Source organism: Octopus sinensis, linkage group LG6 (assembly GCF_006345805.1).
Source record: "Octopus sinensis linkage group LG6, ASM634580v1, whole genome shotgun sequence".
Taxonomy (NCBI): Eukaryota; Metazoa; Mollusca; class Cephalopoda; order Octopoda; family Octopodidae; genus Octopus; species Octopus sinensis.
The window spans coordinates 113,680,495-113,695,015 of NC_043002.1; the positions used below are offsets into that span (position 1 = coordinate 113,680,495).

The 14,521-nt window shown below is 37.6% G+C and overlaps 1 protein-coding gene across 1 annotated transcript in view; it reads right to left on the bottom strand.

Annotated features, from left to right (window-relative positions):
• Nucleotides 1–13,597, bottom strand: part of LOC115212991 (kelch-like protein 9) — a 59,668-nt gene extending 46,071 nt beyond the window's left edge. The window contains exon 1 of the mRNA XM_029781858.2: nucleotides 13,121–13,597. The gene's annotated coding sequence lies outside the window, so the exon portion shown is untranslated. The remainder of the gene's footprint in view (nucleotides 1–13,120) is intronic.
• Between the last annotated feature and the right edge of the window lie 924 nt (nucleotides 13,598–14,521).

The following is a 14,521-nucleotide window of genomic DNA, read 5'->3' on the forward strand; positions in this document are numbered from 1 at the left end:
GTTAAGTTTTAGATTTAAATTTTAATTCACCTCTTTTACTCTTTTACTTGTTTCAGTCATTTTGACTGCGGCCATGCTGGAGCACCGACTTTGAGATGATAGGCAAAGTCTACCTCGGCGGAATTTTCTTAGAGTACAACAGGAGTGCCCCCCCCCCCTGCCGGAGGCTAGTAGAGCTTTTAGGTGTTTTCGCTCAATAAACAATCACAACGCTCGGTCTGGGAATCGAAACCGCGATCCTCCGACCGTGAGTCCGCTGCCCTAACCACTGGGCCATTGCGCCTCCAAAATACCATTAAGCATTTCACCCAGCACCCTAACATTTCTGCCAACTTGCTGCGTTCACCTGAAGAATTTTTTTTTTCATGATATAATTAATTTGTTCATCAATAAAAAAAACATGTCTGAAACAGCATTTGTATTTTTATGCATATAAATATATACACACATACAGATCATTATCATTTAATGTCTGTTTTCCATGCTAACATAGGACAAATGATTCAAGAAAAGCTAGTCCGCCAGGGGACTGTACCAACTTTCAATGTCTGTTCTGGGATACTTCAATGGCTGGATGTCCTTCCTAACACCAACCACTTTACAGAATGAACAAGGTGCTTTTTACATAGCACCAGCCCTAGTGAGCTCACCAAGTGACTCACAAGACAAGACCCCCTCCAAATGAAGTAGGGAGAAGTGTTGAGGGAGGTGGCTTTATGCAATGACTCTCCTCTTGTCTCCAGACCAATAAGCTTATCCTTTTCATAAATGGCATGTCAGTTTTTAAGAATTTTTAATTCTTAAGATTATCTCCCATTCTCAAGTATAACAGGGCTAACTTCCATTTGGTAATTAAAACTGCTAGAGGCAGAGGTAATTTCAACAAACTTATGTTGTACAATATTTAACATACATGCATCTGTTCATATATATATATATATATATATATATATATATTCAAATTCCCACTGCCCAACAATAAGTTTCATGAGCTTTGAAACTTTAAGTAGCACAGAATTTGAATCAAACTATTTTGATCCATATATATGATACACACATGTATATATATGCGTGTACCGTACACATAGAGAGAATATGTGTGTGTGTGTGCGCGCATGCGTGTATAAGCACAGGTGTCTGGTTAAGGAGCTTGCCTGCCAACCATGTTGTCTCAGGTTCAGTTCTACTGCATGGCACCTTGGGCAAGAGTATGCTACTATAGCCACAGGCTCACTAAAGCCTTGAGAGGATTTGGTAGATGGAATCTGAAAGAAGCCTGTTGTATACATACATACATACACACACACACACACATATATATATATATATTTATATAAATAACAGGTAATGTGATATCTTATAACATATAAGTGCATGTGTATGTATACATGTTTTCGTGTCTTCCTTTGCCTTGACATTATGGTTATAAACAAGCATCCCTGCCATAAAAGCAACGTTTGCTTCCAGTCGTCCATGAAAACACATGTCTGGCATCGTGAGACATTACCTTGCTTGGCAACAGAGAGCATGTGGCCATAGAGAATCTGCCTTAGCAAATTCTGTCTGACCAATGCAAGCATGAAAAACTGGACATGATGAGAAATATATATGTGCATGTGTGTGTGTATGTATGCATGTAGGTATGTATGTGTGCGTGTATATATACATATATATATATATATATATATATATATATATATATGTATCATCATCAATAGGCGCAGGAGTGGCTGTGTGGTAAGTAGCTTGCTAACCAACCACATGGTTCTAGGTTCAGTCCCACTGCATGGCATCTTGGGCAAGTGTCTTCTGCTATAGCCCCGGGCCGACCAATGCCTTGTGAGTGGATTTGGTAGACGAAAACTGAAAGAAGCTTGTCGTATATATATATATATATGTATGTGTGTATATGTTTGTGTGTCTGTGTTTGTCCCCCTAGCATTGCTTGACAACCGATGCTGGTGTGTTTGCGTCCCCGTCACTTAGCGGTTCGGCAAAAGAGACCAATAGAATAAGTACTGGGCTTACAAAGAATAAGTCCTGGGGTCGATTTGCTCGACTGAAGGCGGTGCTCCAGCATGGCTGCAGTCAAATGACTGAAACAAGTAAAAGAGTAAAGAGAGAGTATCATTTAACATCCATTTTCCATACTGGCATGGTTTGGATGGTTTGACAGGAGCTGTCTAGCTGTCCAGGCTCCAGTTATCTGATTTGGCAAGGTTTCTACAGCTGGATGGCCCTCCAAATGCCAACCACTTTACAGAGTGTGCTGGACATTTTGTATGCCCTACCAGCGCAGGTGCACTGTATATGGCACAGGTGCAAGTGCATTTTACATGGCACTAACACCTGCAAGACAAAGCCTCCTCTGCTGAGAAAGGGAGTGGGAGTACAGCCATAGAGGACATGCCTGTATGTATGGGTGGCCACAAATTCACTAAGCTTGACATATCTTCTCAAGTAGAGCCAATTGCTAGAAGTCTTTGCCCCTTATCATCTCATCTTTATATATAAAAGTGAAGTTGTGTGTCTGTCCCCTTCGATTTAGATTCCTAACTACTCCCACATTTTGCGGTGCAGTTTAACCAAATATCGAGCCCTTCTGGTTATTAGCGCACGTCTACAATGAGTCTATGATTTTAAAAAAAATTTACCATCATTTTTTTCCATTTTAATGCATTTTTTTCGCTATTATATAAGGGAAGTAACTCTCTAAAAATGTCTCCGATGAGTCAACGATTTAAAAAAAAATTTACCATAATTTTTTTTCCATTTTTGATGCATTTTTTTTCTATTTTTTGGCTATAACTCTAAAAATGCTTATATAGTTATTTCCCTTACAAACCCGAGCAACGCCGGGCGATACTGCTAGTATATATATATATATAGCACTTGTGCTGGTGGCATGTGAAATATTCGATCGAGGTTGTCGCCAGTGTCACTGGACTGGCTCCTGTGCAGGTGGCACATAAAAAGCACCATTTGGGCTTGACCGTTGCCAGTTCCACCAAACTGGCACGTAAAAGCACTCACTACACTCATGAGTGGTTGGCATTAGGAATGGCATCCAGCTGTAGAAACTCTGCCATATCAGATTGGAGTTTGGTTCGCCAGACCTCAGTCAAATCATCCAACCCATGCTAGCATGGAAAGCGGACGTTAAATGATGATGATGATATATATATATATGGTTCTCTTGAATCCTGGAAATTTTATACATATATATATATAAACCAAATCAAATCAGATATCAGAAAGCAGAACCAAAATCGAAGTCGATCAACATCAATGGAAATTGCAGCTGTGATACCAGTGCCGGTGACAAGTAAGTGAACCATCCGATCGTGGCCGTTGCCAGCGCCGTGCCGGTGGCATGTAAAAGGCCCCATCCGTTCGTGGCTGTTGCCAGCCTCGCCTGGTCCCGGTGGCACGTAAAAAGCACCATCCGTCTGTGGCCGTTTGCCAGCTCCGTCTGGCACCTGTGCGGGTGGCACGTAAAAAGCACCCACTACACTCATGGAGTGGTTGGCGTTAGGAAGGGCATCCAGCTGTAGAAACACTGCCAGATCTGACTGGCCTGGTGCAGCCTTCTGGCTTCACAGACCCCAGTTGAACCGTCCAACCCATGCTAGCATGGAAAGCAGACGCTAAATGATGATGATGATGCTGATATATATATACACACATATAGATAGATAGATAGATAGATAGATAGATTTGATTAACAAGAGAGATGGATGATACAAAAATGTTTATTAATTGCTAGAACTGTTTCAAGCCAATTAGCAGCGATCCCTCAAAGGTGGGATACTTTAATACTGTTGATGAAATGCTTAGGTTGTATATTTATAACATCAAAACTCCATCCAATTTAATATTCTTTTGTTGTATAGTGTATTCGTTTCTTTTTGTGTCTGTCTTTTATTACACTGGACAACAAAGATTTTGCTTCTGGGGTAAAAGCAATTGTTTTAGACTAAATCGTGGATGCTGATTCCGAATCTGCACTCAGAATTGTTCTAGCAAGTCAGGATTTTGAGTTATGCACATGCACAAGATTATAACTACACTTTCGGCTAGATGTAGACCGTATTATAAAATTTTTTAAATTGAAAGCGGTCTTAATTCAAAATTAAAGAAATAGCAGCAATAAAACAAACGATGACAAAGTTCATTATTTAGTTTAGCAATAGATGGCGCTGACGTAGTGTGTGCAAATCCCAAATACGTCAGTTTGTTCTTGGTAACTCTCAGTGTCGTTTGTGCTGCCGTCATGGGTGGCATGTGTATCGCTCGCTCTGCGTGATTACTGTTTTCACTGTGTAGGATCATGAATAGGAGAGACTGTGTGAATCCTCCGGCCAACTTTCATTATGTCTGTAGTGAATTTGTTCTGCATGACCAGCAGAACATTGCCACCAAATTAAAAACTACCTATAAATATTATTTCAGGTGTAAAGTTGGGGACCAGGCAAGAGGTGAGCACCTCATATATGCTGCACCATGCGTTACTTAGGGCTTACACAACAGCTGAATGGAAAATGGACGGGAATACCTTTTGCTGTACCAATGGTATGGCAAACCAATCATGTCTCTGATTGTTACTTTTGCATGATTAATATTGGTTTTTCAAAGAAAGCCAAAGCAAAAATTGTGTATGCAGATTGTAAGTTGAGTCTAAAACTGGTCCCACATGATTTTGAGAACCCTGACTCAGTTCCCCTCTTACATGATTCACTTGAAGACCTTGACACCTCGCATGATGAACCCCCTGATTCTCCTATCAACAAAGAGTATATAGCTGATTCTAAGAAAAATGAGCCACGCTTGTTTAATCAAGAAGATTTGAATGATTTAGTAAGAGACCTAGCATTGTTAAAGGAGAAGGCAGAAGTTTTGGCATCCAGACTACAGCTATGGTATCTCCTATAGCAAGGTACAAAAATTTCCATTTTCCGTTTTTACCATGAAGGCTCATCTGTCTATTTTAAGCAAGAAAATAATGCTTGTTTCTATACTGACATTACTGCACACATGCAAAAACTAGGACACGTGCATATGGCTAACGAATGGAGATTGTTTATAGACCCAAGAAAGGTTAGCCTCAAAGTTGTGTTGTTACATAATGATAATAAAAATCCTGCCATTCCTGTGGGTCATGTTGTCAGCATGGAAGAAACTTATGAATCGATAGAACTCATTCTGAAAGGAGTTAATTACTCAATTCCCAGAGTGGAATATTTGTGGTGATTTAAAGGTGATTTTCCTCCTCCTAGGACTACAGCTGGGATATACTAAGAATATGTGCTTCTTGTGTTTGGAACAGCCATGACAACAGCAATCATTACACTCTAAAAGACTGGCCTAACAGAGATGAGCACATAGTTGGTACAATGTGCAGCATATGCCACTAGTAGACCTGCAAAAGATCTTCTTTCTACCCTTTCACAAAAAGCTCGGTCTCATGAAAAACTTTGTAAAAGCAATGACACAATGGCTGTGGCTTCCAATACCTAAAAGTAAAATTTGGTGCAGAGAAAAGTGATACAAAACTGAAAGCAGTCATTTTCATTGATGAATTGATGTCTGATGGCAAATTCAGAGGTAAACTGGATCCAGTTGAGCTGACAGCACAGGATTCATTCATGTTAGTTGTACAAAACTTTCATGGAAATTATAGAGCTGAAAACTATGCTGATTTAATAAGCAACATGCTAACAGCACATGAAAGAATGGGATGCCGAATAAATCCCTTAAAATGCACTTCTTACATTCTCATCTTGATTTTTTTCCAACGAATCTTGATGTCATTAGTGATGAGCATGGCGAGAGGTTCCACCAGGACATATCTGTGATGGAAACAAGGTATCGAGTCTGGTTCGATCCACACATGATGGGTGACCAGCACGACGCATAAGCGCAAGAGCAAGTGTCTCAAACATTTCTGAGCTGAGCATATCAAAAATAAGGTGAGTATTCCCTTAACATAAATATACTATGTACCATTATATTAAAATACTATCTACCTTGAATATAAATATACTATATACAGTACTAATATACTATTATAATAATCATATACCTTGAACGTAACTATTCCTGATTCTAATATAGCATTAATATATAATTATGCGCATAACTCAAAATCCTGATGTGCTACAGCAATTCTGAGTTCAGATTCGGAATCAGCGTATTCGATTTAGTTTAGAACAGCACCATATGTCTGGGTAGCAGACAATAATTTTTCTTTTTTGTTGCCCAGTGGATCTTCTATAACAATGTAACTGTTACATTTGCTGCTTTTCTAAACACAAACCGAGAAGATATCTTGTGGAACAGTTGTTATTTTAATGAGATACATCTTGTAATCACCTGAAGAGACACATCTACACTGACAGATACTCCTAAACCAGTTGTTAAGTATCCCACCCGTGAGGGATAAATGCTAGACAGCTCAAAACAACTATAGTGATTAATAAACATTCTTGTATCTTCCATCTTCCATGTGAACATGCTTTACTGGTAAGCTATCAGGTGTGTACCATACAATTTATTAGCTAATAATATATTATATATAGAAATATTAAAATTACTAAGTCTCTCTAAAGGAGATTACAGCAGCGTTACTGGATATTAATAGTTATCGCCATACTAATATGGCAGTCTAAATATAAGACTAAAGCTTTAGTCTTATATTTAGACTGCCATATTAGTATGGCGATAACTATTAATATTATATATATATAATATATATATATATATATATATATATATATACATATATATATATACATATATATATATATATATATATATATAGTTAATCTAAACAAAAAAGCACAAAAAAACACGACGCGAGGACGTGGAACAAATATAGTATTATTGGACGCTCAGGAAAGAAGGAAAAAAGGAGGGTTTAATGTTTCGAGCGGAGCTCTTCATCGGAAACATGGGAGAAGGAAAGATCCAGAGAAGGGAAGACAGAGGAAAAAAAATCGCCAATGGTACACACGAGGTCACATTTTATATATATATATGAGTCGATCAAGTATCAACCAATACATTGAGTGTAGCTCCTTTTTTATCAAATTCTTCCCCTGAAGAAATACCCAATTTACTGATATTCGATATGAAAATTTAAATTAATTAATTGGGCATGGAAACAGCTGTAGGAGCGAGGAATTTGATAGTGTACAGAATTGACTATGTTCAAATAAATTGATGTCTATGCCTAAGTTTCTCCATTTCCTTTTTCTATTACATAAATTATATATATATATATATATATATATATATATATATGATAATTTTTTTTTTGTTTCAGTCATTGGACTGCAACTATGTTAGGGCACTACTTTGTACGATGTGCTATTAATTTAAATCCAGTACTTATACTATCAAACTGATTTTGCCAAACTGCTATGTTGCAGGTACATAAACAAACCAACACTGGTTATCAAACGGTGATGGGACAAACACAAAGACACACATCTACACACAATTTGACAGACAGAAACTGAAAGAAGCCTCTCATATGTACATAGAGGTTGTGTCTATTTGTCTTCACATCACACAATTATTAACAAGCATTACCATCATATGAGCAATGTCCTTAATGTTCAACCTTCTTTGAAAATATGTCCAGCCATGGGGAAATATTAGCTTGCTTGGAAACAGGTGACAGATAGTGACAAGAAGGGTACAAAATAAATAAATGTGCCCTTTTAAGGCCTAACCAGGCTCATGGGCCCAGTTTCCTGGTTTCTATGGCGTATGTGTTCCCCAGCTGCACGGGATGCCAGTCCATTGCAGCATTACTCATTTTTGCCAGCTGAGTGAACCAGAGCAATGTGAAATGAAGTGTTTTGCTCAAGAACACAACTCATCGCCCCGTCCAGGAATCGAAACCACAATCTTACGATCATCTTGCTGACACCCTAACCACTAAGCCACATGCCTCCATACAAGAAGGGCATGTGGCATAGTAAAATTTGCATGACCATGACCCATGCTAGAATAGAAAAGTGGACATGAAAAAGCGTGTGTGAATACAATGAGCTTCCCCACAGTTTCTGTCAGCCAAAATCACTCAGAAGATATTTAGTGCAATAGTAAAAGACACTTGCCCAAAATGCGAAGCAGACCCTGCTCAACACACAAATCTTTTTTTACTGGTTTCAGTCATTAGACTACAGCCATGCAGGGGCACCGCCTTGAAAACTTTTAGCCATATCAACCCCAGTACTTGATTTTATTTATTTTTTTAGCTTAGTACTTATTCTATCAATCTCTTTTTTCTGAACCGCTAAATTACAGGAACATAAACGCAACAACACTGGTTGTCAAGTGGTGGTGAGGTACATCTTTTCACACACACACACACACATATATATATATACTTTGGCTTTGGTCAGGCCGAGGGTATAGTTGAAGACACTTACCCAAGGTGCCATACAGTGGGACTGAACCAGGAACCATGTAGCCAGGAAGCAAACTTCATACCACACAGCCATGCCATATTATTGTTTCAAATTTTGGCACACAGGCAGCAATTTTAGTGGAAAAGGGATTAGTCAGTACCATCGACCCTAGTTCTTGACTGGTAGCATAACTTACCAATCCAGGGATGGGGGGAAGTGATAGACGAAATAAAGATGTGATGAGTCAGAGTAAAAACTGCAAAGCCTTTTTTTCCGATACCCTAATGACTCTATCACTTCGCCTATGATATTTATATATATGTATATATATGTGTATATATATGTGTTAGAGCATCGAGCTTACGATCGTGAGGTTGTGAGCTCGAATCCCGGACCGGGCTGCGTGTTGTGTTCTTGAGCAAGACACTTTATTTCACGTTGCTCCAGTTCACTCAGCTGTAGAAATGAGTTGCGATGTCACAGGTGCCAAGCTGTATTGGCCCTTGCCTTTCCCTTGGATAACACTGGTGGTATGGAGAGGAGAGGCTGGTATGCATGGGCGACTGCTGGTTTTCCATAAAACAACCTTGCCCAGTCTTGTGCCTCAGAGGGTAACTCTCTAGGTGCAAACCCATGGTCAGTGTCTGACCGAAGGGGGTCAAAAAAAAAATATATATGTGTATATATACGTGTGTATATATATATGTATATATGTATATATACATACACACACACACGTGAGTTGTCTAACACTTCATTGTAGCCCTTGTGCAAAACTGGTTGGTAAGATCAGCCATGATGGACATATAATACTGTACACTTTAGATTATATATATATATATATATATATATATATATATATTATTGGATAATAAAACGGTTTGCACCTGGTAGCTTACTGGGAAAGCATGGTCATTTCCACAGTGATCGTTATGTATATGGCAAGTGAAAGACGAAAGATAGTTAACTCACTTTGTGATCATGAGTGCACCAAACCTCACGTGTGCGTATTCTCATATTTTCACAGATGCTTGTATGAGCAAATGCACTCACACCATGCAGCTTGCCCAAGGGCACTTATACATCCATATTTGAAGGCGGTGAGCTGGCAGAAACGTTAGCACGCCGGGCGAAATGCGTAGCCGTATTTCGTTTGCCATTACGTTCTGAGTTCAAATTCCGCCGAGGTTGACTTTGCCTTTCATCCTTTCGGGGTCGATAAATTAAGTACCAGTTACGCACTGGGATCGATCTAATCGACTTAATCCGTTTGTCTGTCCTTGTTTGTCCCCTTGTGGGTAGTAAAGAAATACATATTTGTTCACGGTTATTTTCAATACTTTTTTCGCTGTATTGCATGTTCATTTCACTTTTTTTCCCCATCTGTGATTTTATTTTTATGTTCTATATAAATGGAGATATTTCCTCTGACTGGCTGGGTTTTTTTTTTTTCCTACAAAATGAGAAGTTACATTGCAGAACTGTTATTTTAACGAGTTGTATCTATTTATCACCTGATGAGACACACCTGCACTGCCAGATGCTCCTGAACCAGTTGTTGAGTGTCCCATCCATGAGGAATCAATGCTAGAGGTGTCGAAACATTTGTCATGATTAATAAATTCTCATATAATCTATCTTCCGTCTTTCATTTGCTATCATGATAGATCACTAGCCACTACACATTCTTTATTTTCTCTCCTTGCTTCTTTCTGTGGAAGAGCATAGGCTTGAAACATTAAAGACTTTTTCACTTCCCGAGCGTTAAACTAATACATCTGTTTGTTGTCTACACCACCTGTGTTCGTCTTTTGTTTTTTTGTAAATTCTCCCTACATATATATATATATATATATATCTGTAAATGTAATATGTGACAATTATTCGGTAGCCATGATAAAACTCCAATTTTCGGATGTCGGGGTGGAAATCCATGCTGCCATCTCTTCAGTTATCCGGCCATCGGAAAATATACTATGCAAAAAGGTCATTTTCATAGCATTTTTTCCGATGGCCAGATAACTGAAGAGATGGCAGCATGGATTTCCACCCCGACATCCGAAAATTGGAGTTTTATAATGGCTACTGAATAATTGTCACATATTACATTTACAGATAAATTCCTCTATTTACATAATATCGAGGTCTCTTTCATTCTTTTGTTATCTTACCATTTCTATCAATATATATATATATATATATATACATATATAGGCTCCAAAAGGGGTCTCAGGGAGTAGCGTCTCTGCCTTCCTGAGCTAGTTTTCCAGCACATTTCTTAAAAATCATGGTAGAGGCCTTGGTCTCAGGGACCACCCATGTCTAGAAATTGATGTTGGGGGTTAGCAAGGGCATGCTCTCCAGAGAAAATCCAGCTCCAAAAAAAAGCCTCATGATAGCAAGGGAGAATGGGCACCAGCCAACCCAAAGGTTGGGGTGGGCTGCACCTGCCTGCTTCAGTTGCTATGGCATTGAGGTAGATCCAGCCACCCCCGTTAACGCGGTCAAAACCCGAATTTAAAACACTGGATGATATTCTTTTGTTCTTCTACTTGTTTCAGTCATTTGACTGCGGCCATGCTGGAGCACCGCCTTTAGTCGAACAAATCGGCCCCAGGATTTATTCTTTGTAAGCCTAGTACTTATTCTATCAGTCTCTTTTGCCGAACTGCTAAGTTATGGGGACGTAAACACACCAATATCGGTTGTCAAGTGACAGTGGGGGGGGGGGCAAACACGGACACACAAATATATACATACATATACATATATACGACGGGCTTTTTTCAGTCTCCATCAACCAAATCTACTCACAAGGCTTTGATCGGCTCGAGGCTATAGCAGAAGGCACTTGCCCAAGCTGATAATATGTGTGTGTGTGTGTAATGCATATTTATATATAATGTATAAATTATTCATCGAGATATATATATATATATATATTATATATATATATATTATATATATATATATATATATATATATATATAATTCATATATCAATGGTGTATGCGAATGAAAACGAAACACCCATATATATATATGTATATATATATATATATACATATATATATTATATACATGGATCAAAGTATATGTATGTATGCATATCAACTCGATAAACGTTTTCTACGTGCTTTATTAATGCAAATTTCTAAGTACATTCTACTTTTGTGTTAATTTGTTTTTATTTTAATAATCAAAACAACCATTTACGTCATCCTGTGTATTTTATACGTGTACTGTAAAACGGGTATCTTCGCATACCTTAAATCGTTTCAACGGACTTTACACTATACGCTCACCAAGCATACATTTATATTATAATATATATATATATATATATATATATATGCGCGGCATATATACAAACAAAAATAAATATATTTATACAAAGAGAGTGGTGATTTGTTTACAGTAGTTCATGTAGGTCAATGCTTGTTAGAAGTCTGACGTAGGAGCCACTACAAAGACGTTTGATATGCCAGAAATAGCAACTAAATGTCTCTCATATACGCACACTCACACACACACATACACATGTACTACGTACATAAGTATGTGCATTTATACACACACACTACTTAAAAAAATATAATATACTGGAAAATGTAGTACTTCATTACACAACGATCGGGTGATCATGCTAGAATATCTTTGATGGTAGGCCTAATGAAGGAGAGTAGACCTGCGGTTAAATAACAAGCGCAATATTGTTTAAAATTCGCGAAGTAACAAACATACAGATCTTTGTATGTCGTTGGCAACAGGTAAACAATTGTAAGGTGGAAAGAATATCTCATTTAGGCAGGAATGGCTACAAAAGAGTTTTTGAAGCCATGATTTTTTTTTTTTTTTGCGTTGACCACATGGGTTCAGAATGTGTTCAAATATATCTGCATTATTATCTGTCTTCGAAAATTTATTCTAAATTTTGATATACCAATTTGTGTAAATGCAAGATTTGAACATATGTAGTGAAAAGCACAATACTTAAGCGTTAAAATATGTAACAATGGTCTTGCTTATGCGAATATCCACTCTAAGTGTATTTGCGTATGAAAGTCTAAAATAGGCAACAATTACGATGAATAACGAGATTTTTCATAAATCCAAAACACGAAATAAAAAAAAAGAAAAACCTGTGAATATGCACACAAACAGAATTCTGAATGTGTGTGGTGAAAATTAAAGCCAAAACGACACTTCCTCTTATGCAAAAGTAATTATGAACCAAATCTAAAACACTGAAAAAACTACTAAGTGACCTGGCTGGTTTTCAATTATTAAGGACTGCGTATTAAGTTCATCTGTAGATTCACATTATTGTCTTCATCTAGATATCTTTTTTTTTTTATTTATAGCAAGTGTATGTAATGTTACGCAATAGTTAAATCGCGAATCATAATTCACATTTCCCACTTACTTTGAACTTATATTTTATAAGGCATATTAATAAAATAGCTGATCCCATATGTGTACGAATGCAGCAGATCAGAAGAGTTCCCAGAAACTGAGCTAGATAGAATAATTACTGGTTTATTAATCTTGTATACTCCATCAAGTATAAGATGTATTCATAGCCTTCCATAATATATCAGAAGACCATCACCTCACAAAAACTAACACAGTGCAGTTAAAATCTCCCATCTGATTGCAATAAGCTCATTATATGAAAGAAAAAAAATACAACGACGTACCTTACAATAAGAGTTAATTCCGTTTAGATCCATAGACATCTTTCCTACGATGAAGGTTACTAGAGCCCTCACCGAGATAACAGGAAAGTATTAGTGGGGGAGGATCTGGAGAGAAGAGTGGGTGATGGAGTGGGGTCTAGGCGCACCTGTCCACTTAACAGCCGTTACGTTTACTATCAATGTGCGCTGGTGGAAGACCCAGGAGAAGCCATCAGTTTAAAGCTTGGAGGCGCGGTCATTCTCTATCATAAACTGAACGAAGTGAAACTGCTATATTTAGAAAACACGGAGGGGAACTGGCACTGATGCGTGGGAGAGAGAAAGAGTGGGTGAAGCAAAGAATAAGAAAAAGAATATTATCTTTTATCTTCTTCAGAAGATAAAGATATTATTAAACAAACAATACTGCCCAAAATATTAGGAAAGCTACACAAATACGTAAAGCTGTTATTTACTAATAAGAAGTATGTGGCAAGTGTATGTTCAATAAAAAATAAACTAAAAGGTTCTAACCTCGGCGATTTGTTATCTCTAATTTACTTGTCCTTTGACATTCTTATTATTTTATCTGTACAGCTTTTATTGCAGTAGCTTATATGTTGCAAGCAAGCTGTTGAGGTATAAGCATGTTTAATTCATGTAACCTGGAACACCTGGACAAGCGCATACATACATGGACACCGAACTCTATAAATTGACGCGCAACCTCATACATGCATGGCTTATAAATTCGTATACACATACAAAAACACACACACGCAATTTGGACAGTAGCACTCTATAAACTCGGTTATATATTTAGTTGTGCATAGATCCATATATGCACGCAGCTTACAAAATATTCGGCTGTCGCTCTATTTCGAGGATATTTTAGTTCGTTTATCTTATATATATATATTTTTTTTTTTATATATATATATAGGAGTACAGTTATATTTCATCTTTTGAATATTGAAACATCTGGGCAATGAAAGTATCTAGATGTGTTACAAAGATATGTGTTTAGTTTGTATATTTATAACATCAAAATTCGGTCTAGATTATAACGTCGAAATTCACAGACAAGAGGCCACCACCCTCTGTTCGTTTGGCAAAACATCAAAACGTGACTGACGAGTCACGAAATCGGTTCGGTCACGTGCTGGCAATTACTGATACATTTGCCAGGCGTATCTCGGTTCTTTTCATTTTGCTATAATCCAATTGCTCTCTCTTCTAATGAGAAGTATTGGATTGGTGAGGTCGCTGAAGAAAGTGATATATAATTACAAACTACTTTTCAATGTCATCATTTGTACTTTTGTTACGTGTATTGTCTAGAAATTCCTGATTACCTGCAGTTAGGCTTTTTTGCTCAACATTTTATTTTTTATTCGATTTAAACCTGTGCCCCCATCATAG